At 44.8% G+C, this 24,475-nt stretch overlaps 1 protein-coding gene across 1 annotated transcript in view; it reads right to left on the minus strand.

The window, feature by feature from the left end:
• AHI1 (Abelson helper integration site 1) overlaps nucleotides 1-24,475 on the minus strand; it is a 2,471,520-nt gene that overhangs the window by 922,454 nt on the left and 1,524,591 nt on the right. The gene's annotated exons all lie outside the window — the stretch shown is intronic.

Below are 24,475 nucleotides of genomic sequence, written 5' to 3' on the forward strand. Positions count from 1 at the left end.
TCAAAAAATGATTTTATTCCTCCAGGGAAAATTATTTTTAGATAGCTGGGTACAACAGTTTAAATCTCACACCTGCTTCTCGATATTCCCTGAATAATCAAATAAATTTACTCTTCTACTGCCTGGTGTACAATAAGTAGTCATTCTCCACAAACACTCTGATATCTTCCACTTTTAGCACTTTGTCCTACTACCAAAGTTTTGTCAGACTCAACTCCTTCTGCTGATAAGATTTCATCTTTGCTATTAAAAGTCAAGGTTGTTTTCTCATAACCAGTTTGGAGCATACAAACAATGTGCCCTTTCAATTAACAATTCCTGTTGTGGAATACCAGTCCAGTTGACTATTTGTGCTTTCGTAAAATTAATACAGTCTGTTCCTTCCAGCTTCGTGGGTACAACAGGAAATGTCAGGTTTTTCATATGTGCTCTTGTCTTCTATTATTTTTTGAAACACCTCTTCTTGTGCAGTCTCATATTCAGCCAGCCCTTTCTTCCCAATACGTTCATAGGTGTGTACTAGGCTAATGGCCCTGGAGCCTTTACAAGGCTAGCCCACAGAAGTGTCCTAGCATCGTGCCGCCAGACGGTAGTTCCCAGTGCCTCTATCAAGTAGAACCACTGGAGTGATTCCAAGGGTAAACTTTCTATTTCCCATCCGCTCATCAAGATTTCTCTTGAAGAGGGCCAGTGAGGTGCTCTGCTTGACATGTATGGGAAGTCTATTCCAGAGCATAGGCAGTCTCTGGGTTATGAACCTGCCCCTCTAGCTTGTTCTGTTGATTGTGGTAATGAGGTTGAAGTCTCTGGAGCATGTGGTGTCGAGGGACTGAGATTTTTTTAGATGTAGCATTTCTAACAGAGCTAGGTCAGACATGGCTTTGTAAGTCAAGCAGAGATCGCCTCTTAGCAAACAATATCAGACAGAGAATAGCTGGAGTTTTTTGAGTCTGTCCATGTAGGACATGTGTTTAAGGTCTGGGATCCTCTTCGTGAGGTACTTTTGTGGCCTTTCCAGCTGTTGCATGTGTTTAATGAGGTACATGCCAAATGGGGCATTATACTCTATGACTGGCCTAATGAGGGAAGAGTAGAGAGAGATGATGACCTCCTTCCTCCTGGAAGCCAAACACTTGGTAATGAGATGTGCCACACAGAAGGACTTTCTGACTACAGTGGCAATGTGGTGTCCAAAGGAGAGGTTGCTGTCAACCTGTGTCCCCAGATCTCATATAATGACTTTAGTGTTCAGTGGGGTCCCATCGATGTGGTAATTAGTGGAAACTGAGGTTTTCCCAAAGGGGATGACAACACATTTTATGGCATTAATCTTAAGGCCATGGTTTCGACAACAGTCATTGGTCTCAGTGAGGCCTTTCTGTAGGACTTCTTCATTTCGACGTCCGAGTTTTGCAGTTTTATCACCTTATTTGAATATTTGTTAAAAGCTTCGTCCATTTTTTTCCAGCCTTTCATTGTTTGAGTTGATATACTACATCTGTGTTTCATTTATTTTAGTCAGGTCTGTGTGCGGTTGCATTATACTTTCCTCTACATTACTGTAAGTCATGTCTGGAGCTTGCACTGCTTTTATGCTGAACAGCTGCAGTATTCTTCACAGTCAAAGGATCATAGGAGGTTACTAGACTAATGGCCCCAGGACCTTTACAAGCCTACCCAAGTTCAACCCATGTTCCCAAGGGTGTCTGATTCAAGCAGACATTAAAATCAGCACCTACTGCCCCGTCCAAGAGGGACATAGGTGGAACCCCCAAAGTAAATTTCCGGTTATACATCCAATCATCCAAATTACGCTTAAATAAAGCCAACAAGGGGCTTTGTTTAATATGAATATGAAGCTTGTTCCAAAGGTGGGGCAACCTCTGTGAAACAAATCTGTCTCTTCAGCAAGTTCTGTTGACATCACATATCGGGTTAAGGTCCTTTGAACGAGTGACCCATGTGCCATTTGACATGCGAATGTGCAGAATTTCCATTAAAGCTGGGTCACAGATTGCTCTATATGCAAGGCACAGGTCACCTCTGAACATTCTGTATGACACAGAATAAATTGACAATGATTTCAGTCTGACTGCATACAACAGATTTTGAAGACCCTGAATTTTCTTTATAAGGAACCTTTGTGGTCTCTCCAATTGCTGCAGGTGTTTGGAAATAAACATACCAAAGACAGCATTACACTCTATTATTGGCCTGATGAGAAAATAGTATAGGGGGGTTATAACCTCGTTTTTTCTGGAGGCAATGCCCTTACTTATGAGATGAGAAATATAAAATGCCATTCTTACTACTGTGCAGACATAGTGATTGAAGTTAAGGTTGCTGCCGACCTGTGTGCCCAGATCTCTCACCATTGACTGTGTGCTTAAAGTACTGCTATTGATGTGGCAGTTTGCAGGAACATCACCACTGCAAAATGGGATTTGCATTAAGTTTAAGACAATGACTTTTGCACCATTCATTAGTCTGCATAAGACCTTCTTGCAGGATGTTGACATTGAAAGGGGTTTCAATGACTGCTCCCAGTTTGCAGTTATCAGCAAACTGTCAGCCACAGTCCTTAAGTTTTAGCCTGTACTTCAGAGAAGTAGATTCTGAACAGCAGGGGTGTCAGAACCATTCCCCTGTGGAACGCCACTGGTTATGGGTCTGCTGCAGGAGGTGGAGTCCCCTATTTTCACTGTACCAGTTCTATGAGTGAGCCATTTTGCAACCCACCTGACAATATATGGGTTGATACCCAGCTGGGTGAGTTTATCAATGATGCCAGAGTGAGGGGATTGTGTCAAAGGCCTTGTCTAAGTCTAGGTAGGCTGTATACACATATTTCCCTCATCTAGGGCTTCAGTGACTATCTTGAAGAGGTCCACCAAGTTTATGTATGATCTCCCCTTGCCAAAGCCAAACTGGGTGGGGTCAAGTGTTTGGAGATTTCCTATATCTCCATTAATGGGTCTATATTATATCATCGAATGCTTAAAAAAGCGAACGATGAATAATCGACCCCATGTAAGCGAAAGCTTACAATCTCAAAAGCTCAGAACAGCTTCACCCCCACCCCATCCCCTACTTAAATATACCAACTCCGAGATTGCACTACAGTGCCGAAAACAGCAAAGTAATGGAAGCGGACAAGCAAATTCTTTCCCTGGGAAAGAATTTGCTTAAAAGCCACTTCACTATTTTGCCTTTTCATTGTTTTAAGTTCAACCAAGATGCATTTGACAGAATGTGTCTTCGGTCATCTAATAGGAACCCTTCATTAATAAGGTCCATGATGATTCATTCCATGGCCTTACAGATAAGGCTGGCCAAGTTAATGAGTTTGTAGATGCTAGGGTCCTTGGATGCACCCACTTTGTGCAAAGGGATGACAGGAGCTGTTTTCAATTATGCTGCAATGAAGCCAGTGCTTAGGCTGTAACTGAAAAGCATGCCCAATGGTGATGCTAATTCCTGTTTTAACCCACGTAGAACACAGCCCGGGATGTTGTCTGGTCCCATGGAGGCTGTGGGTTTGGCCTTGGGGAGGGCATTGAACACCTGCTCCTTGGAGATACTAAGTGAGGAACAGGTGTTAGGGATGCTTTGGGGTATATGTGGTGGGGACAGTGGAGTGAAGTTTTCACTGAACCTGCCAACCAGCAGCTTTGCTATATCCACAGGTTCTGTATATGTAGTAGTATCATTAACTACAAAGTTCAGTGCAAATCTGGGCCTTACCTTTAAGGTTACGGATGTAACTAAAGAATGCCTTGTGGTTATCCCTAGTTAGGGAAGCTAATTTAGTCTCCTTCTATAACCCCTCTCATCACCTCTGTACTGCCAGGAAACACATCCTTCAGTTATACAAACCCAACAAAAACATTGGTAAGACCCTTTACAAATACTCTGTAGCCCATGTTTGGAACTCACTCCCCCTCAACATAAGAACCATTCAGCATAAATACCTGTTTAAGAAAAAACTTAAACTTTTTCTCCTGAAGACTTGGTCATGCTCTTTTCAAACTCCGACTTGAACTAGTCTCCTCTCTTCTCATCTTATTTGCTTTTCCCTATCAATTCTTTTTCCTCCTTGTACTTGCTCTAGCAAACTGTATTCATACTGTTCTCCTTTGTGTAATATTCTCTAAACCTTTTAATTGTTATCTGGTCTATGCTATATATTGGAAATTGTACTTGTTAACTGTTGTTTTACCTATGCATTGTACTGCACAAATTTTTGACTTGTACTATATTTCTGTGGCCGTACTTTAATATTTTGTAAATATCACAACGTGCATTATTTCTGGAGCTTTCCTCCTCTGGTTTCCACTGAAAATGGGCCCCTGGCTCAGCTGGACTACCCCAGTTAACAAATGTCAATAAATAAATAAAATGAATCAGTAGCATTTTGATTCATAGTTAGCTTTGGAGGACTTCACTATGTGTTTTATTTGCTCGTTTAAGTTGATGAGGAAGTGTTTCCAGTTTTGAGACCATTCCTACTCAGACAGCAATGTCTTTCTCCCACTGTATAGCCTATTAATGGCAGCTGTCTATCAGGCAGGTTTGTTTCTCCTTGAAGTTCTTGCTTTGGTTGCATCAGGTATGGCAGAGTCAATACAACTGTACAGGTGCTTGTATAAAGCACTGGTGCATAACTCAGCATAAGTGTCTGTTCCATCAGTGGGGGGAGGGGCTGCAAAGCTATTTATGCGGTCATGTATGAGGTTGTAATTGGCCTTGGAGAAGTTTTTTGTCTAGTTGCTAAGGGGGGGGGGGGGTCTTGTGCTATAGTTATCTTCCAAGATGAGGACTGTTTCCAGTGAGTGCAGTTTCTGGTTTAGACTCCTAGTTTAGCAGCCTAAACTTGAGGTTGTTTTAGAGGGTATTTTTATGTTGGGAAGTTTGTTCTTGTGACATTGCCTAAAAAGGCACTATGGGGGTGGCAAGAGCCTTAGCCTGTAACCGAAACCACAAGGGTGACAGATGAAGGCCATCTCTAGCAAAACATCCAGGTCTGTCGACCATGTCATCCTAGGCTGACAGATACTGGATCTCCTCTGAATTACACTAGAAAAGTACAGTTGTGTACACATACCATAAATGTAGATGTTTGAGTGTATTCATTGTTGCAGTCACTACATTTGGGTAATCCTGCTGGCAGGTTGCCCTCAGTTGGCCTGAATTCCAAAGTCTTGGGTCCTGCGTCGGCTGCTGTCACCCCTTCCCTGATGCCAGGTCATCAGGGGTATAAAAGAAGCAGCCAACGCCATTTTCTTCAGTTTTTCTTGCCCCAGATGTCAGGTGCCCCCTAAAAGGGTAGCCAAAATTTATATATAGATAAAAATACATACACCAATATAAACATTACCTTCATCTACAAGCAAATACACAACATAGGTTGTATAAATCAGAGAAGGAAAGAAAAGTTCTAGCAGAAAAAAGGGGGATGGCAGGTGGGTAACCTGGACTGCAACAGTGAATACACTCAAACATCTACATTTATGGTAAGTGTACACAACTGTACTATGTTCTTCGTGTTTTCACTGTTGCAGTCATTACATTTGGGTAGCGTCACAAAGCTATGGTTGGGAGGCTGGAGCTAAACAGCATTAGGAGTGGCTATGAGGCCCTGCAGAACTGCAGTGGTAAAGCCTGCCCTGGATTTAGAGTAGAGTGGCGGATGATAGTGCTTTGTAAAGGTGTGCACTGAACTCCATGTAGCAGCCTCTAAAATGTCTTTGGTTGGTACTCCCCTGAGAAAGGCTGCTGAAGTGGCTGCAGCCTAATGTCGTTAGGCACTTGCTTGCCATGGTGTAAATAGCAGAAACAAATGCAGTGGCCTATCCACTTTAAAATAGTTTGCTTTGAGATAGCCTTTCCTTGTGATCCTGCAGCATATGCCAGTAGTAATTGCTCTGTCTTCCTGAAAACTTTGGTTCTGTCCAAGTAGAATCTAAGCTGTCTGTTTACGTCCAAAGAATGCAGAATTCTCTCCCCCTTGTTCTGTGGATTTGGATAAAAAGTTGGCAGATGAATAGTTTGGTTAAGAGCCACACTGGACACCACCTTAGGCATAAAAGTTGGGTTTGTCCTCAGAGAGACCCTACATGGATAAAAAAATTATAAAATGTTCCACAGCCATCAGTGCCTGTAGCTCTGAAACTCGTCTTGCAGAAGTTATTGCTAGGAGCAGAGCTGTTTTCCAAGATAAAAAAAAACTTTATATCAGCAGTAGCAGCTGGCTCAAAAGGAGGCAGGGTGAGTTTTTCCAAGACATAGTTGAGGTCCCATGCAGGTATTGGTGATCTCCTTGGAGGCCTTAGATTTTTGGCTCCTCTGAGGTACTGCTTTAATAAAGGATGAGAAAAGATTGGTGGCTCTGTATTGTAATGAGCCGAAATGGCAGAGGCAAGAATTTTAATTGATGAAAAAGATAGTCCTTTGTTTAGCATCTCAGTTAAATATTGCAAAATCTGAGGAATATTTGGTACAGCTGTATCAGTTCCTTGCGCCTGGTTCCAAGCACAGAATCTCTTCCATTTTCCAGCATAAGATTTTCTAGTACTAGGCCTTCTGGCCTCCATCACAGCTTTACTGAGAGGTGTGTTTTGTATGACTACATTATCCACCATGCTGCTAGGTTTAAAGTACTGAGTTGGCTGTGCAGGATCTGATTGTTTTGCAGGGACAGTAGATGAGGTATTTGAGGTAAGGTCCAAGCTGAGCATTGAGACAAGTTTCTTAGGACTGGATACCAGTACTGGCGGGGCCAGTCTGGGGCAATCAGTATCATCTTTGGCTTCTCCTGTCTGACCTTTAAGAGTAGCTTGGGGAGGAGAGGCAGTGGAGGAAAGGCATATACTGATAGGTTTTTCCAGCTGAAAGCTAGGGTGTCCACTTTCAATGCTTGTCTGTGATAAGTCCTTGTGCAGAATCTTTTTAGTTGGTAATTGTGAGGGGAGGCAAATAGATCTATGTCCAGGCAACCCCATTTCCTTGTTATCATGCTGAAGACTTATGGATCCAGCTGCCACTCGTGGGGATCCATGAGGTTTCTGCTTAGTTCGTCTGCCAGAGTGTTTTCCTTTCTTGGCAGGAATTGTGCCTGTAGATGTACTTGTAAGTCAATGCTGTGTCCCACAAAGTCATGGTTAGTCTGCAAAGGGGGTAAGAATGTGTGCCCCCCTGCTTGTTTATATACCACATGACCGTGGTGTTGTCTGTCTTTATCGGTAGTTGTCCCAGATGAAGTAGGTCCTTGAAGGCTGTCAGGGCATTTTGAACAGCTAACATCTCTTTTTGATTGATATGTAGATGTAATTGGTTTGAGGAACATGTGCCCTGACTGCATCTTCCTGCCATGTGGGCCCCCCAGGCATAATCTGAAGCATCCGTTGTTAGTGTCTGCCTGGCTGGGGGTAATGTGAATGGCTGTCCCTTGTTCTGGTGACAAGCCTTCACCCACCATCAAAACACTCCTGTTGCAGGCAGGGAATGAGAGTAATAAGAAGTTATGTACTCACCATAACGTTCCATCTGAGTAGGTATCTTTATTTGTCTGCAACCTTTGGGATACGGATCCGATCTCGGATCTGAGCCGGCAACTTCTACCACAGCATAGATCCGAGCTCCTAGCTCCTCCCTTTACCCATAATCCCCTGCCAACCCTGACTGACCTCAGATCAAGTTTGCCGATATAACCATTGTTACTGTGCCCCGGAAGGGGCTTATCTAAGAATCCTAAACAGAATCCTATAGGTCAGGGGGAAGGAGGGGGGGATGGTTGCAGACAAATGAAGATACCTATTCAGATGGAATGTTATGGTGAGTACATAACTTCTTAATCTGAAGTAGGAACTTCATTTGTCAGCAACCTTTGGGACAGAGTCCCCAGCTACCTGAATCCTGGGTGGCCTTTATGGAAGAATATTCCGGAGCACTACAGAGCCAAAGGACGCCCTATCTCTGGAGACAACATCCAGTTTGTAATGGCTGATAAAGGTATGAGATGAGGCCCAAGTGGCTGCGGAACAAATATCATCTAAGGGAACCCTAGATTTAAAAGCCACCGAAGTAGCGACGGCCCTAGTAGAATGAGCTCGGACTACCTGAGGTGCAGGCTTTCCCGAACTCTGATATGCCAAGAGGATACAACTAACTATCCACCGTGACAGGGTAACTTTAGAAATTGACTTGCCTAAATTTTTTTGGCAAAGGAGACAAACAACTGGCCAGATTGCCTATGACCAGCAGTTCAATGAATATAAAAGCGTAATTGTCTGTGCACATCCAAGGAATGCAGTTTGTACTCTCCTTTGTTCTGGTAATTGGGAAAGAACACGGGAAGATTAATAGATTGATTAATATTAGCTTCCGAAGATACCTTAGGCAGAAAGGATGGATTGATCCTGAGGTAAACTCTATCCTGATGGAAGGCTAAACACGGCGGTTTAACACATAGAGCCTGAAGCTCAGAGACCCTTTTAGCTGAAGTAATGGCCACCAAGAAGGCCGTCTTCCAAGAGAGGTATTTAAGATCAACCGTAGCCACAGGCTCGAAAGGGGGGCTTGTCAAGGCCTGCAGAACCAAAGATAAATCCCATGGGTGTACTACCTCCCTGACCAGAGGTCTGAGAAGGAAGGTACCCTTGAGGAAAGCTTTACAAAGCTTGGAAGTAATTAGAGGGCCCGATTCATGCCCTACATGGTAATGCGAAATCGCTGCTAGTTGTACCTTGACTGTAGAGCAGCTATCCCCTTGATGAAAAAGGGTAGTTAGAAAATCCAAAACCGACGTAAGAGGTGCCGTGAAAGGATCTAAGTGATGGTGCTCCGCCCAAATGGAGAAACATTTCCACTTACTCCGATAGACCCTTCTGGTGGAAGGTTTATGTGCTGCTACTAGGATGACTTTGACTGGTGAGGAGATTCTGGGAGTCCTTATCAGAAGTGGAACTGGAGCAACCAAGCAGTCAGCTTGAGGTTGACCAGGTTGGGGGTCGGAAGACCCAGAAGGTGAGTAATGAGATCCGGGAGGGGATCCAGAATCCAGGGTGGATGAATAAAATGAGACCACAGGTACGGGAACCACGTTTGATGAGGACAGAATGGGGCAATGAGGATCATTTTGCTCCCCAGCCGATTGTCTTTCTGTAAGAGTTTTAGCATCATGGGCAATGGAGGGTAAGTGTAAAGGAGACGGGGAAGCCAAGCATGTACTAGAGAGTCTGTCGGGGACTCCCCCTGAGGGGGGATTAGAGCGAAGTAACTGTTGCATTTGGTATTTGAAGGAGAGGCAAAAAGATCGCAACAGAGTTGCCCCCATTGGGCAAATATTTGCTTCGCTACTAGAGGATTGAGAGACCATTCGTATGGGGTCAGAATCGAACGACTGAGCCTGTCTGCTAGGATGTTGGACCATCCCGGAATGTGCGTTGCAATGAGAAAGCGGTTGGTGGATATCGCCCATTCCCACACTCTCATGGCCTCGCGACAAAGAGGATAAGACCTGGTTCCCCCCTGTTTGTTGATGTACCAGACAACTGACATGTTGTCCGTTTGTATCGCAATCGTCCCAATCGGAAGAAGGCTGTGAAGTGCCTGCAACTTCAAAAGCACTGCCCTCATCTCTAGGACATTGATATGCAAGGAGGTCTCTGTCTCGTTCCACGTGCCTTGGACCGTTCTGCCTGAATACTGCCCCCCCACCCCAGGCAAGAGGTGTCCATGTTCACTGTGGCGACGGGGGAAGGCATCAAGAATGGTCGTCCCGTGTGAAGACTCGGGGACTGGAGCCACCACATGAGCAACCCTCTGCAAGCCCTGCTTAAGGGAATAGGATGGGACAGGGGGTTGCGAGACAGGGACCATTGTACCTGGAGGGTCCACTGCAGGACCCTCATATTTAGACGGGCTAGGGGCAGCAGAGGAATTGCTGCCGCCATGGACACTAGAGCCCTCAGGATCAATTCCGCCGGTGGAAGTTGGAGAATGGCCTGAACATGCAACCTCAGGTACTGAAGCCGATCGGGAGTCAGGAAGGCAAGCATTAGTCTGGAATCCAATCTCGCCCCTATGAAATCTATTACCTGTGTAGGAGCCAGAGAGGATTTGGCCATGTTGACAGTCAACCCTAGGTGTGGAGCAAGATTGAGGAAATAATCCCTGCCTGAACAGAGCAGATGCCTTGTTGGGACGATGAGGAGCCAGTCGTCCAGGTATGGAAAGACCTGAATTCCCTGAAGCCTCAGGGGGGCCGCTATAACCGCCAAGACTTTGGTGAACACCCTGGGGGCTGAGGTGAGACCGAAGGGGAGGGCCCTGAACTGAAAGTGACTGGCTCCCAGCCGGAAGCGGAGGAACCTCCTGGAACATCTGTCCACAAGAATGTGGTAGTACACATCCTTGAGGTCTATCGAGCACATCCAGTCGTTCTCCCATAACAGGGGGAGAATAGATTGTAGTGTGGCCATTTGGAACTTTTCTTTGGGTACTGCCAGGTTCAAAAGAGAGAGGTCGAGGATGGACCTTAAGTCCCCCGTCTTTTTTGGCACCACAAAAAACCTGGAGTAAAACCCTGATCCGAACTGATCTGGGGGGACAGGTTGGATGGCTCTTTTTTGTAAAAGCTGCTGAATTTCTGTAGCGGCCGCCTCCCTCTGATTGGGTGGTACATCGGGGAGGCTTCTGGTTTTGGGGGTTACAATAAAAGGAATTTGGTAGCCTCTGGATATGATGCGAAGCACCCAGCGATCTGTTGTTATGGACTCCCACATTGCTAGGTGCTTTGAAAGATGCCCCCCGACTGCCTCCAGAGTGGAGCAGCCGGGCAACCCCTCAGGGGTTCTGCGTGGGCCTCTCAGAGAAGGGTTCTTTGGACCCAAAAATTCTGGGACCCCCTCTGCCTCTTGGGCGGCGTCCTCCCTGTCCTCCTCTACCACGAGAGGACAGGTTGTATGGAGCAGACTGGGACTGATGCAATTTCTGTAACCACATCTTCTTCTGACCCTTTTGGTTCTTAGAAAAGGACCTCTGGGGAGTAGAGAAGCGGACTCCGACGGCAGACAACTTCTTCCCGTCTTTCTCACTCTGGACTAAAGTGTCGCGAACGGTTTTGCCAAACAGTGCAGAACCATCAAAGGGGGCATTCGCGAATGACGCCTTAAAGGGTTCCGAGAAGTCACAATGTCAGAGCCAGGCTTGGCGCCTCATTACCATGCCGGCTCCGCCAGCTCTAGTGGCTCCTTCCATGGCGTGAGACAAGAGCCACATAGAGGTGTTGGAAACTGAATGTAGAGTGGACATTTGGGAGGAGTACAGCTGCTTGTCCCCTTCCGACATGGACTCTGGGGGGGAGGCAGCGTATTCTTTTATTAGATCTCGCTGCATCCGGATGATGTGTGCCATATAGTTCAGCGCCGTCATGGAGAAGGTTGCTGAACTAAAGACCAGCTTCCCAAGGCGGTCCATCTCTCGAGACTCCTTGCTCGGTGGGTGGACCGCAGAGCTCTCCTGAGCCAACTCCCTCTTAGTGGCCACCGCCACCAACATGGCATCCACGGGGGGACCTCTGCTCCAGTGGGTTCTTTCTGCAAAGGGACTCGGGATCCTATCCGGGCGCTTGGGAACTGGCTCTACAGTGTCCGGCTCCTTCCAAGCCCTGGTGGAAATAAGGTCCACCAGGGGGTCGGGGGGAGGGGACACCAAAGAGGTAGATGGCCCTGCTTCGAACACCTCTAGGAATACGGACTCATCGGAGGAAGCCTTGGGGGCAGACCACCCTCCCCTAATCCTGAGCATTTTCATGATGTCTCCAAAGGAGACATCCTCGGGGGGTGACCTTGGGGAGCCTTCCCCTTCAACTAAGTCCGTATCTTCCGTAAGGGACTCGGGGGAGTTCACGTGTCTCCTCTTACACTTAGCTTTGTGAGGGACCTCCTCGGGGGGGGGGGGCTGTCCGAGGAAGACTCACCAGCAATGTCACGTTCCAAAGGAACACCCAGTGGTGCTGAAGCAGGCTGCCCCGAAGGCCGGGTGATGGCAGCCTGAACCAGCTGAGAGGGAGTGCAGGGGGGAGCCGAAGCCAGGACAGGAGGCCTGGATGCACTCAACAGTGCCCTCTCCACCACCGTGAAAGCCGAGGGGGAGCCACTATCGATAGGATCCGAGAGTCGACTCCCACTCGGATCCAAAGTGGGGACAGGATCCGGGGACGAGACCCTCGGAATCCGAAGGACCCATGTGCTCCGACCGGGAAGGAGCCGAAGTCACACCGAATCCCTCGGATCCAAAGCTCAGCCCACGGCTCCGAGAGGTCGGATCCGACAAGCTCGAGGGGCCAGTTGGAGCCAAAGTAACCAGTACTATCGGCTCCGACCCACCCCCGGATCCAACGCAGCTCGGCTCCGAATGCTCCAAACCCGGAAAGCAGGTCGGAGAAGGAGCGATTGGAGCAAAAAATGGGGTTGAGCTCCCCCCCCCGGAGGGGGGGGGGGAGGCAAGAGCACTCCCACCTGCAGCTGGGCCTGGATGAACCTTCTCATCATCTGGTCCACGTCTCAATCTGACATGCTAAAGGTGGACCTCGAAGAGGTCACCGAGGCAGACCTAGAGTGTCGCCCCGATGACCTCGACAGGGACCGGGTCCCCTCCTCCCTGGGTCCCGGTGAGAAACAAGGGGACCGGAGCCGAGGAGGAGGCGATCCAGAAGCTCTGGATGGAGAAGCCCGTTTGGCGGGCGGGCCCGAGGAGGAGTCCTCAGCCCGCCGCTTATGGTGCTTCTCCTTCCGTTTGGCTTTCAAGGTCTCCCTCTCCTCCAGAGCCGAAGCGGGAGGTTGAGTCCCGACTGGAGGGAGGGAGACAGGGGTGGCTACCACCGAGGGCTGGGTAGCGGCCACAGAAGCACCGGAGGCCGGAGCCGAATCCGGGGGCAAAAGGCCCGCCAGAATCAGCTTTGACCTCCGGTCCTTAAGTGCCCTGGGGTTGAACGCTGCGCAAATCGCGCATCCCGAGGAGAGGTGTTCAACCCCAAGGCACCTAATGCACCTGGTGTGGCCATCCGCTGGTGAAAGCTTATGGCCACACTCGGTGCACTTTGAAAAGATGGCTTTAGGGGCCTCCGACATAATAATACAGAAAACACACTCACTAGGCCCTTACACACACCACAAACACACACTACAACCAGCGAGGGCAGGGAGGAAAAATAAACACAAAATAAGTTAAATATAGGATACCTAAACACTCGCTCTCACTCACACAAGAAAAGGGAAGAAAAAATAGAAAGTTTTTCTCACAAAACTTATCCAAATAGCAGGAGCTCGAAATCCAGCTTGTAGCTTGAAGCGCGGCAAACTAGATATGAGGTCAGTCAGGGTTGGCATGGGGATTATGGGTAAAGGGAGGAGCTAGGAGCTCTGATCTATGCTGTGGTAGAATTTGCCGGCTTGGATCCGAGATCGGATCCGTGTCCCAAAGGGTGCTGACAAATGAAGTTCCTACTTCAGATTCACTGTTTCCAGGCTGTGGCATGGTTGAGTTCAAACACTTTTTAGGTATCACTGAAGTTTCCTCATACGCAGTCTTGCATATGGAATTAGTAGGATGTAGGATGCCATGAAGCCCAAAGCCTGCAGAATTTTTCTTGCAGATAACTGGTCCTTTGTTGCCAACATTTTGAAATAGGTAGTCAGTTGCCTTTGTTTGTCTGGCATGAGATAAGCCATCTGGGCAGTTGTATTTAAGCTTGCACCCAGGAATATTATCTCTTGAGAGAGTACTAGTTTTGATTTCTTTTTGTTGACTGTGTACCCTAGGCATGTTAGAAGTCTTTTCACAAACGCCAGATGCTGTAGAAGAATGTCCTTGTTCTCTGCTTGAATTAGACAGTCATCCAAGTAAGGATATATTTGTATTCCTCTTTGTCTGCAGAATGCAATTACTGGTGCCAGGCACTTTGTAAAGACCCTGGGCGCAGTAGATAAGCCAAAGGGCAGTGCAGAGAATTGGTAATGCATTGAGTCAGCCTTGAATCTGAGGTATCTTCTGCATCCCCGGGGATCACTTCTGTGTCTCTGCTCGACAGTGGCACAGGAAAATAACTTTCTTGGGTGGCGTAAGCCAGGGAACCTTGTTGGCAAGGCTTATGTAGGCCCTTGGGCCGATAGCCTAGTACCTACCTATGAACCTATGATTGTCTGATTGGGACATGCAGGTATGCCTCTTTTAGGTCTAAAGTCACAAGCCAAGCATTCTTGCCCAGCATGGGCAGAAGCTGCTGCAAAGTCAACATTTTGAATTTTGGTATTTCTAGGAATGTGTTCAGAATAGATAGGTCCAGTATTGGTCTCCAGGCCTTGTCCTTTCTGGGTACCAAGAACAGTCTTGAGTAAAATCCTTGTCCCTGCTTTTGCTCTGGTACTTGTTGAATGGCCCACATGTCCATGAGGGATGAGACTTGTTTTTGCACCTCTGCCCATTGATTTTTTGGCAGATCTGGCCAGCCGTTTGCCTTTGGCAGGGTATGGAAATGGAACTTGTAGCCTTGTGCCACTATATTTAGAACCCACTTGTCCTGGATTATAATGTGCCAATTTTGAGAAAAAAGTGCTAATTTTCCCCTTAAAGGTGCTGCCAGGACATAAGTGCTTGGTGCAGGCAGGGGGAAGTCATTGGGACTGTTTCCTGTATGGTTGTGATTTGTCTTCTCCAACTTTGGAGGTAGAAGCACCCCCTTGCTTTGACCTGTATGAACCTTGCGCATGGGATCTGCCTCTAGGGTGTCTGGATCTGCGCCTTTGAGGTCTGTCTGACACAGGAAAGGACCAATTCTTTGTAGGCCAGTGTCTACTAAACCTAGGTGGCTGTACTTGTAAAAAATCTTTTGACAGTTTGCATAGATTTAGCTTTGTCCTCCATTTTCTTTAACACCAAACAAAGTATCATGCTGTAAAGGTGCATCTAATAATTTAACTTTGACATGATCAGGCAGATTTTGTTCCTTTAACCAAGCATGCCTCCTAATTACAGAACCCATAACTGCGGCCCTGCAGGAGGCCTCCAAAGAATCAAAACCACATTGCAAAGTATGCTTTCCAACTTGTTCAGCTGCATGCAATAAATCCTGCATTTCCTTGTTTTCTGCACATTCAGAGTTTAACAACATTTTCTGTTTAAGCAATGCCATGACGTTGCTGATATTTGAGCATATAAAACTGACAGTTTAAGGCCCTTATAGCCAAGGTAGCAGATGTGTAAACCTTTTTTCCCCATCTATCCAGTGCCCTAGAATCCCTGTCAGAGGGGGTAGGGTTTTTTGCAGCGGAAGCCTTAACTCCTTTGGGACCCTGTGAAATAGTTTCTGGGTCTGCAGCAGGGTTTTTAAAAATAAATTTATGAGAGTCAGGAACCCTGTAATATCCGTCAGGAGCAGGAGGTAAGGAGTCAGGGGTAAGACTAGACTCCGAAAACACATCATCTACAATGTCTAACACAGGTGGAATGGCTAGAGGCCTGTGTTGAGGTAGTAAAAGGAAATCCCTGAGCCTCTTTTTAGATTGTGAAAAATCTTGGCTCTCCCAATGGAAATGCTCCCTCATGGTATGCAAGGTTTCCCCAAAAGAATAGTCCTCCGGAGGAGAAGCTGAAGGTATAGATTCTTCAGCATCAGTATCCTCATAGGGGGGAAGAGAATATTCCTGATCAGAAGAGGAATCAGAAGAAATAGAAACCTGATCTGAAGATTCAGTCAGTCTCTTGCCTAGGCCTTTCATCAGGAGGAGGATGGGAACTCCTGATCAAGGTAATCAAGTCTTCGGCCATTTTGAGCATCTGTTTTTTGGGCATAGAGGCCTGTCCACGTGGCTCTTGAGTTTGTTTCTTTGCTTTAGAAGGTGCTTTAGTCTTTGCCTTTGAAGCTGAAGTCGGTTTGATGTAAAGAGGTTTAGGTCTGAATACACCCTCAGAAGCTGGTGCCTGCTCAGCGGCTCCGGGCCCATCTGAGGGAATAGTGTCCGAGGCTCTAATACCTTGAGTTTCCAGTGGCATAGCCAACTCCACGTGGGAGTCGGTAGCGACCTGCGACTCTAAAGTAGCGAGCGTCAGGGGCTGCGAAAGCACCTCACTGAGAACCGGCGACTGGCTTAGGAGAAGCTTCGTCGTCGGTTTTGGACCTCGGTTGTTTATCTCTCTCCTTTTCTTTGCGTTTTTTGTGAACTCGCCTGGATAATTAAACAGACATCCAAAATAGTTTAAAGCAAAATCATACCGACGCTTAATAGTGCGTTGGTTAAATCTAGCACAAAACCGACAACCAGAAACGTTGTGATCAGGGTCTAGGCAAGGAATGCAGTAAGAATGAAAGTCATTATGAGGTATTTGCTTTCCACAAGAAATACAATTATTAACTTTTTCTGACATTGGTCTGGAGCAAGAAAAAAGCTTTTGCAACGGGGTACTTAGCTTTATTGAAGACTTTGGGTCTGAAACTCGAACATGAAAATCTCAGAGTCGGCCGACCGGCACTTGCTAACTGCTTCTGCTTCGGGCACCGCGCGGCAAGAAAGACTGAAGAAAATGGCATTGGCTGCTTCTTTTATACCCCTGACGACTTGACGTCAGGGAAGGGGTGACAGCAGCTGATGCAGGACCCAAGACTTTGGAATTCAGGCCGACTGAGGGCAACCTGCCAGCAGGATTATCCAAATGTAATGATTGCAACAGTGAAACACGAAGAACATCTAAGCCAATTGTTGAAGCCAATCATTTTTTGTTTGCATTAAGGTATCATAATCGGTGAAGGTAAAATGCTGCTTAAGGCTAGGGACATACCTGCCTGAGACACATAATCAGAGAGCTCAGTCATGTCTCTCTTCATATAGTCCAGTGAGGTACATTTCAAGTCACTCACATCAACATGGACTACGATTGGAGGCATAACAGTGCCTGTTGTTGAGAGACCTGAGTGCATGCGTGATGTGGTAGATTCTGGCACCTGACAGACAGCTGACCGTAACTTTTTCCTTATCCATCCTAGTGAGAGGGACATCTGTGTGTCTCACAATTGAGTTGCCTATGACTAAAATGTTTGTTTTTGTATTATGCCTTGGGGACTTGACTGGTGAGACACTGGTGTGTGATATATTATGGGCACTATGTTCTGCAGAGGATATATTATATGAATCATGTTTGTGTTTGGGAGGTCTCTGATGTTTAGGAAAGCTTCTGGTAAGGACCTCCACATATGTAGGTTTATGTGTTGTTGGTTTGGTAGGTGCAGGAGGTGAGGTATGCATGCTGACAACATGCTTGGTATCAGATGAACTAACTAGTGAGTGATAGGGCCTGGATTCTAGATTCTTGATATAGATGCATCTCTCACATAATGAATTTGTGTAGACAAGACGTAGTGAGTTGTCAGTGTAGATGAGGCAATTGCTACATTGCCTGACAATGCCCATGTTGATCAGCCTGGCTGATGAAACTGTGAGAAATTCTCCGTCCATAATGCTAGGTAAGTTGATGTGGTCAGAAAACAGGGAGAGGACAGGAAAGACCAGATAATGTACAGGACAGAAGTGGACAGAAAATACCAAGGGCTAGTGGGTAGGATCTGTGTTGGTACCTCAGGAGCTTCGCTGAATGTATCATCTGTCAGTGAGGGACAATTGCGAGAACTCACCAATGGAGCATCGGCAGAGTACTAAGGGAAAATTTGCAACCATAAGTGTTTGCGTCTATAACTGCCAACAGTGCCCACCACTGCTCGGCAGTGCACGATGTGGAAACAAGTGCAAACCTGCACAAATGCAGTGCTTATGTAGCAAACGAGAGCAAACTGATTTAATCAAATTAGCTAATAAAAAAGCTACAGCAGAGCTCTATTCCAGCAACCTTCAAACAGATGAGTTCTAACTACACACACTCCTGCCACTTGGGTGCAGGGGAGCCCTCTCCAAGAAAAGATGGCCTGGTTTAGCGCTCAAGTTATACAAACAGAACTAGTTTCAGGAGGTCTGAATCTAGTCTATGCTACATCAAAGTGCAAAGATTTCAGAAAAAAAAAAGTTCAAATAAGCAATGATAGGGTAAAAATGCAGTTCAAACGTGCAAAATATAGTGGAAAATTCTACTTAAGTTTTGCAGAGATCAGTAGATGTCTTGGAATGATCAGATAAATACTGAAGAGGAGTAGCTGGTCGCCAAACTCTGTGGAGCTTTGCTAAAACAAGTGCAAACTTGTGCAAATGCAGTGCTTATGTAGCAAAGAAGAGTAGACTGATTTAAACAAATTAACCAATAAAAAAGCTCAAAACTGAGCCCTGTTCCAGCAACCTTCAATCATCTGAGTTCTAACTGCACACCCCTGCCACTAGGGTGCAGGAGAACTCTCTCCAACAAAAGATTTTCATTGCATTTTGTGGCTGATTTTCCTTCAGGTCCTCTGTGTTTCTTTTTTACTGGCAACCAAGCAGTACACTTACTAGCCAGTTGCTGACATTTACCCACAAATCCAGGTTGACTGGCTTTCTCTGCTAAGTTTCTGTTTTCATACCAGGAGAATGAGAACTAAGCTGTTACTCAATGTGCAGCCATCTTGAAGTCTCCATTCCAAGAATTTTATAATTAAAATATTCTGCTTAACAAATTTTCCTGAAAAATTACCTCCATCAAAAACTACTCACAAAAACTAAGACTGGTGACAAGATGGATAGTTTGACTTAAAGTAAACTCTGATACCATTTTAGGCAAAAAAGAAGGATTAGTTCTCAAAGAAACCCTGTCCTTGTGGAAAATAAGGTAGGATTGACATCATAAGAGCTTGCAACTCAGATACCCTTTTTGCACAGGTCGCAGCAATTCATGAATCTGTTTTTCACATTAAGAACCTCAAGTCAGCAGGTGATATATCAGAATGGCTGTTTTGTGAGTGGGTCTGTCACTTTACTCTCTAAAGTAAGAAGCATGTTTGTTTGATTACCATTATGGCGGTGATTCCAGAATAACTTAAAATTTGTGATAACCTACAATCACTTATCTAACTGGATGGAATGTTTGACAATACCTAAGGCAAATTCTGAGTGTGATATCTCATTAGAAGCATCACAACGATTTGCTAGTTATTCTCCAGGCTTAAGCCTGGGTCAGAGATGCAAGAGGAACTTTGCTTTGCTAGACAGAGTAGTTTGTTCTTAATTTGTTTACTAATTAAAGTCAATGTTTTGATTGTAAATAGCACATTCTTCATCCAAGCATTACGTTTATTGAAATTGAGATAACCATGCTACTAGAGTGACTGACCTCTGTAGTTTGTTATGAGGCCATTGACTAAGTGTGTCAGACTGGAGATAGTCAGAGTCGGACAACAGGGGTGGAGTGGTCAAACAGTATAAGCAGGGAGAAGACTAACTACAGGATAACACAGCAACATAGCCAGCCAGATATTTCTTGATCTTTTTAGTCTTTTGTGTTGAATACATGTGTTTCAACCATGCCATGGAACACCTATTTGGGTTGAGAGTTTCACTTCTGCTGGCCTTCCTTCTTAGTAAATGTGTTTTGCCTTTGCCTAAAATGCTTGTTGAACGGGCTACTTTTGTGTATAGTTGTATTATAAGTTGTTCAGGGTTATCAAGGAGGGCAGTGTTGAACTGGTTGCGAAATATTATTAGTTTTTTGGTAAGACTTCAATGTTGGGTGGTGGTACATGAAATCTACTGGTTGACTATGTATCTTTATTGTTTGGAATTCACTTCTCAGTGCGTCATGCATTTTGTGGAACAAAGAAATCATCTGTAAACTTGTGAGTGGAAAGCTAAGTAGTGCAATTTGCTGTGAACATATTTAAAAAGATGCATCAATAGATATAAGATTTAGGAATCTAGAATCTAAATTGTTTATGCTTGCAGGAGATGCATTTCTCTGAATAGGAGCACCTGATGTTGTCAAGCTAGGGTTACGGTTAGGATAGGGGTTGTCTGCATTTTATGGTAAAGGTTGGAGGAGAGGAGTGGTGGTCCTAGACAGAAAAAGCACTTCCTTTAAATTGCTTGAGTAGCTAGATGATAAATTTGATAGATTTAGAGCTACTGTGGGGCTGCTAGAAGGAAAGTTGATTATGAGTCTCTCACTATACCTCTTTGGGCACTCAAGTGGATATGGCTAGTATATTGAAAGAGTGAAGGAGGAGTTTTTTTATGGTGTGGACATTGGAACACACAGTCTTCCTATGATGAGGTGCAGTGAGATCCCAGGGGATTCTTCATCCCAGCATTAAGTAAACATACTGGATACAATATTAAGCATTTAAAACTGGTAGATACAAATACTTTGCTGGGGGGGGGGCACTAAGTTTTACTTGTTTCTCTCCCACTATCAATCATAACCTAGGGTTGATAAACATTATTATTACTGGAGAATGTGAGTACTTAATTCAGGATTTTCAAACATTTTGTGTAATGTTATCTAATCATGCTTCATTATTAAAGAGTTGGGTAGGGAATGCAGCATGTCCACTGAAACATTCAAATAGGAAGATATACTTTTATAATGGTGTGGCTATCCATCAAGGGGTTAATAATCACTCCATCTCATCTCCTGCTCTATGTAGTGGGCTAGCTATAACCCCCCCACCCATAGGTGGATTAGGACCAATTTTAAAAAGGCACTAGCAGGTTTAATCAGACACTATGAAGAAGATGCTAGGAAGGAATACTTTTAGAACTTTAATAGGATACAAATGATGCCAGCTAGATGCCCAGATGGAATCTTATACGAAAATATGGGGGAGTTGAGACTTGTCACAGCCAACATGGCTCAGTACTTCAAAAGGAAAATAGACAAGGCATTAAAATACTAAAAGTTACACTATGAATCATCTCCAGAAACACAGATGCACCTGGGTAACTTGACTAAGGCAGCAGGCTTCTGAGAGGCAAATAAGAAGAATAAGGGATCTGGTGAGTGGGCTGTTGGCAGATACTCTTGTGGATATTTTGGAGATCCACCAGACTTTATGCTAAGATGTGTACTGCAGTGTCCCTTTCTCAAAACTGTCTCTCAAAACTGTCTCAGTTAGACCAAGAGATTTTTAGCTGACATAGACCTTGGGACACTTAGACATGAACAACAAGCCCTACTGGTAGCTCCTGTCAATCTGGATGAAATGACAGTGTTGCTAGATTAAGAAAGGGGAACAACAATCCTGTGCTACACAGTTTGCCTTTGTTTTTTTTAATACAGGTAAGAATGCATTTGTCAAATATTTCACCAAACTGGCTAGTACAGGGTTGAAGACTGGTATCCCCCTCCCCTTAGGAGATGGTCGTCACCTCCCTTGTTTTGAAGCCTGGAAGGGATTCTACCCTTGTGGAGTCTTCCAGACCTATTTCAATTTCAAATCATGACTACAAAAAAGAAGCTATGTACTTACCATAACATTTCATCTCTGTTGTCCATTTTCATTTTTCCTCAACTAATGGGATCAGATCCAATCCTCGGATCCGACTCAGCCACTTTACTAGCTAGTGGCCACCAACAAGCTCTCGAGCTCCTTCCCTAACCATAATGCACCACCACTAATATCCCTCAGATCTTGTTTGCAGTTTGACAGGAAGCCTATAAATAAAATGCCATAACAGGAGTTCACTACAAAGGACATAGGTGTCCTGAAGTACCTCATTCCTCCAGAAGTCAGTGACGAAAAATGGAGGGGGATGGTGGGTGGGGGAGTTGGGGAAGGATGAAAATGCACATTAAATTTTCATGTATGATATAGATAATCATATTTATACACACAATCTCAGTTACAAACATTATACCTTATAAGCCGTGCCAACACAAATGTAGCTGCAAACATTATACATCACTTTTAATATAGCTCATTCAAATCTTGCCTTCTTTTAAGCCTTGTCCCTCTTCTGCATGTATTGATCCAACATTTCCCATTTTGTCCTATGTAATTTGCCCCTACCCTTTTCCAAAGTTCCCAATTCTAGTTGTTTTATCTGTTACTATCTTTGTTACTTATAGAAAATTATTTAAAGTAATTGCTTATTTGGCAGCCATCATAATTAGACCCAGAAAGGCCTTACTATGTCCAGACAATTCCGATTTATCATTGCTCAAAAAAATAATTTCCCTAATTACTCCAACTTGCTCACCCACCATCTACGACAGTGCAGACTGCAGGGAATCTTTAATGTCCGCCAACTCATTTCACTCCCAGTAAATATGTTCCCAGTTACATCTTTCTTCCCCATCACACCACCAACATTTGCTGTCTACCTGGGGAAAAATTCTTTGGAGCCTGCTTGGGGTATAAAAATATCTATGTAAACACTTCCAGGTAAATATCTTAAACCTTCTAGATTTTGTTGCATATTTGGGAGACATACATGTATCTTCCCATTTTTTGTGTGAATTGCTTATCTAATCTCTCTTCTCAATCCTTCCTAACCTCATCTGATTGATTATTATAGTTATCATGCAATATTGTATATGCTTTACTAATTATTCCTTTCTTGATGGCAACTTCTGTTTTAGTTTCTGCCATAAACTATACCAGTGCTGGTCTTTTGTTTAGGACTCCCCCATTTCTTTCTACCTGCCTATATTCTGATATCAATTCTTGATATGGAAGGCAGTTTCTAACCTGCAGTCCAAATAAGTTCTTGGTGTCTTCCCATTCTACTACCTTTCCCTCTCTAGTTATTTTCTCACAATACCTTGGTTCCTTTGCCAACTTTCTCCAATATATCCCCCCTTGCCTATTGTCTGTATCCCTAATTGCAGTCATCCCTATTGGCAGAATCTACTTTCTCCATTCCCATGTTGGCTTAGATCTTAGCATACCTTCTGCTACTTTATAAATATAATATTCTGTATGATTATTATTCTCCTTAAAGCTCTGCATCCAAAATCCCAGTCTCTCCTCGTTACTTGAGCTTCCCCCCTGTTTCATCATCATCTTTCCATTTTGAATTATAGTTTTCTGCTTGTGCTATGTATAGGAGCCTTAACTGTATGGCTCTGAAATACCCCTTCAACTCAGGTAAGCCCAATCCACTCTGTTCTTCTGGCAGAATAAACTTATCCCACTTGACCCTTGCCATCTTCCCCTCCCATATAAAATCCTTTAGCTCTTTATTAACTACTATCACCAACTTCTCCTATGTAGATAAAAATACATAGAGGATCCAGTATCTGTCTGCCTGGGATGACATGATCGACAGACCGCAATGCTTTGCCAGAGATGTTCTGCACCTGTCACCCGTGGGATTCAGGTTACTGGCTAAGGCTCTTGCCACCCCTATAGTGCCTTTTTTTAGGCAAAGTTCAAAGGACAAAACCACCACCGTAACAGGTACAAGCATTCAAATTCTGAAGGTAATGCTACTCAATGCCAGAAGTCTAAACCTCAAAATGCACTCTCTCGAGGCACTCCTAAAAATGGAGAACATCGATATCTGTGCAGTAACTGAGACCTGGTTCAAGGCTCCAGAGAACACCCCTGCAATACCAGGCTACAATTCTTACCACACTTTTCAGCCACCAAACCAGGACTGAAACACTAAAGGTTGAGGAGTGAACATATTCACCAAGGATATTCATACCACCAGGCTAGCTGCCCAACACAATGCATCTGAAATTCTCCAGCTGCAACACTCGGTAAGACTGCAATCCAAATTGTAGCTTGCTATAGATCCCCCACCATGCCCCAAGATTCTCACTACACTTTTCTAAATATACTGGAAAATATTAAGATACAACCAAACACCCTAACACTGGGTGATTTCAACTACCCTGTCATTAACTGGGAAAACTACTTGTGTACCAACACCTTTGCCCAACGGTTCTTGAAATTTATAAATTCCAACGCCCTATATCAACTAATCCATAGTCCTACCAGGGGCTCCAATATCCTAGACCTGGTCATTACCAGCATGGGAAATCAATGCTCCACACCTATGGTCACCCCCTCGTTGGTCGGGTCTGACCATAAGCTAATCACCCTTAACATCCACATCCCACCCCCTCACCCCCAGTAAGAAAACCTCCATAAAAATCTTCTCCAAAGCCAACTTCATGCTACTCAAGTCAGAAGTGACAAACGTCATGACACCCATGCAGACGAGAACTGAAAGTTCGATTGCTGAATCCTACACTAAGGCACTGTAAGAGCACATCCACTCATGCATGAATCGTGCCATCCCAAATAGAACCAATATGCTCTCCTCCAAAAAAAAGGAAGCCAGTCTGGTGGTCCCGCCATAAGCAAACTTTAAAACAAAAGGAAGAAACTGTTGCAGAAAAGAGGAAAATCCCAGGATGCAAAAAAACTCCCTTACCAGCCTCAGTAAGAAGCTGAGATCCCTCATAAAATCGTCCAAAGATAGTTATGAAAATAAAATTGCCAAAGATTCCAAAGACAACCACAAGGCATTCTAAAACTATGTCAAGAATCTAAATG

This window comes from Protopterus annectens, chromosome 1.part1, assembly GCF_019279795.1.
Source record: "Protopterus annectens isolate FY-2018-M chromosome 1.part1, PAN1.0, whole genome shotgun sequence".
Taxonomy (NCBI): Eukaryota; Metazoa; Chordata; order Ceratodontiformes; family Protopteridae; genus Protopterus; species Protopterus annectens.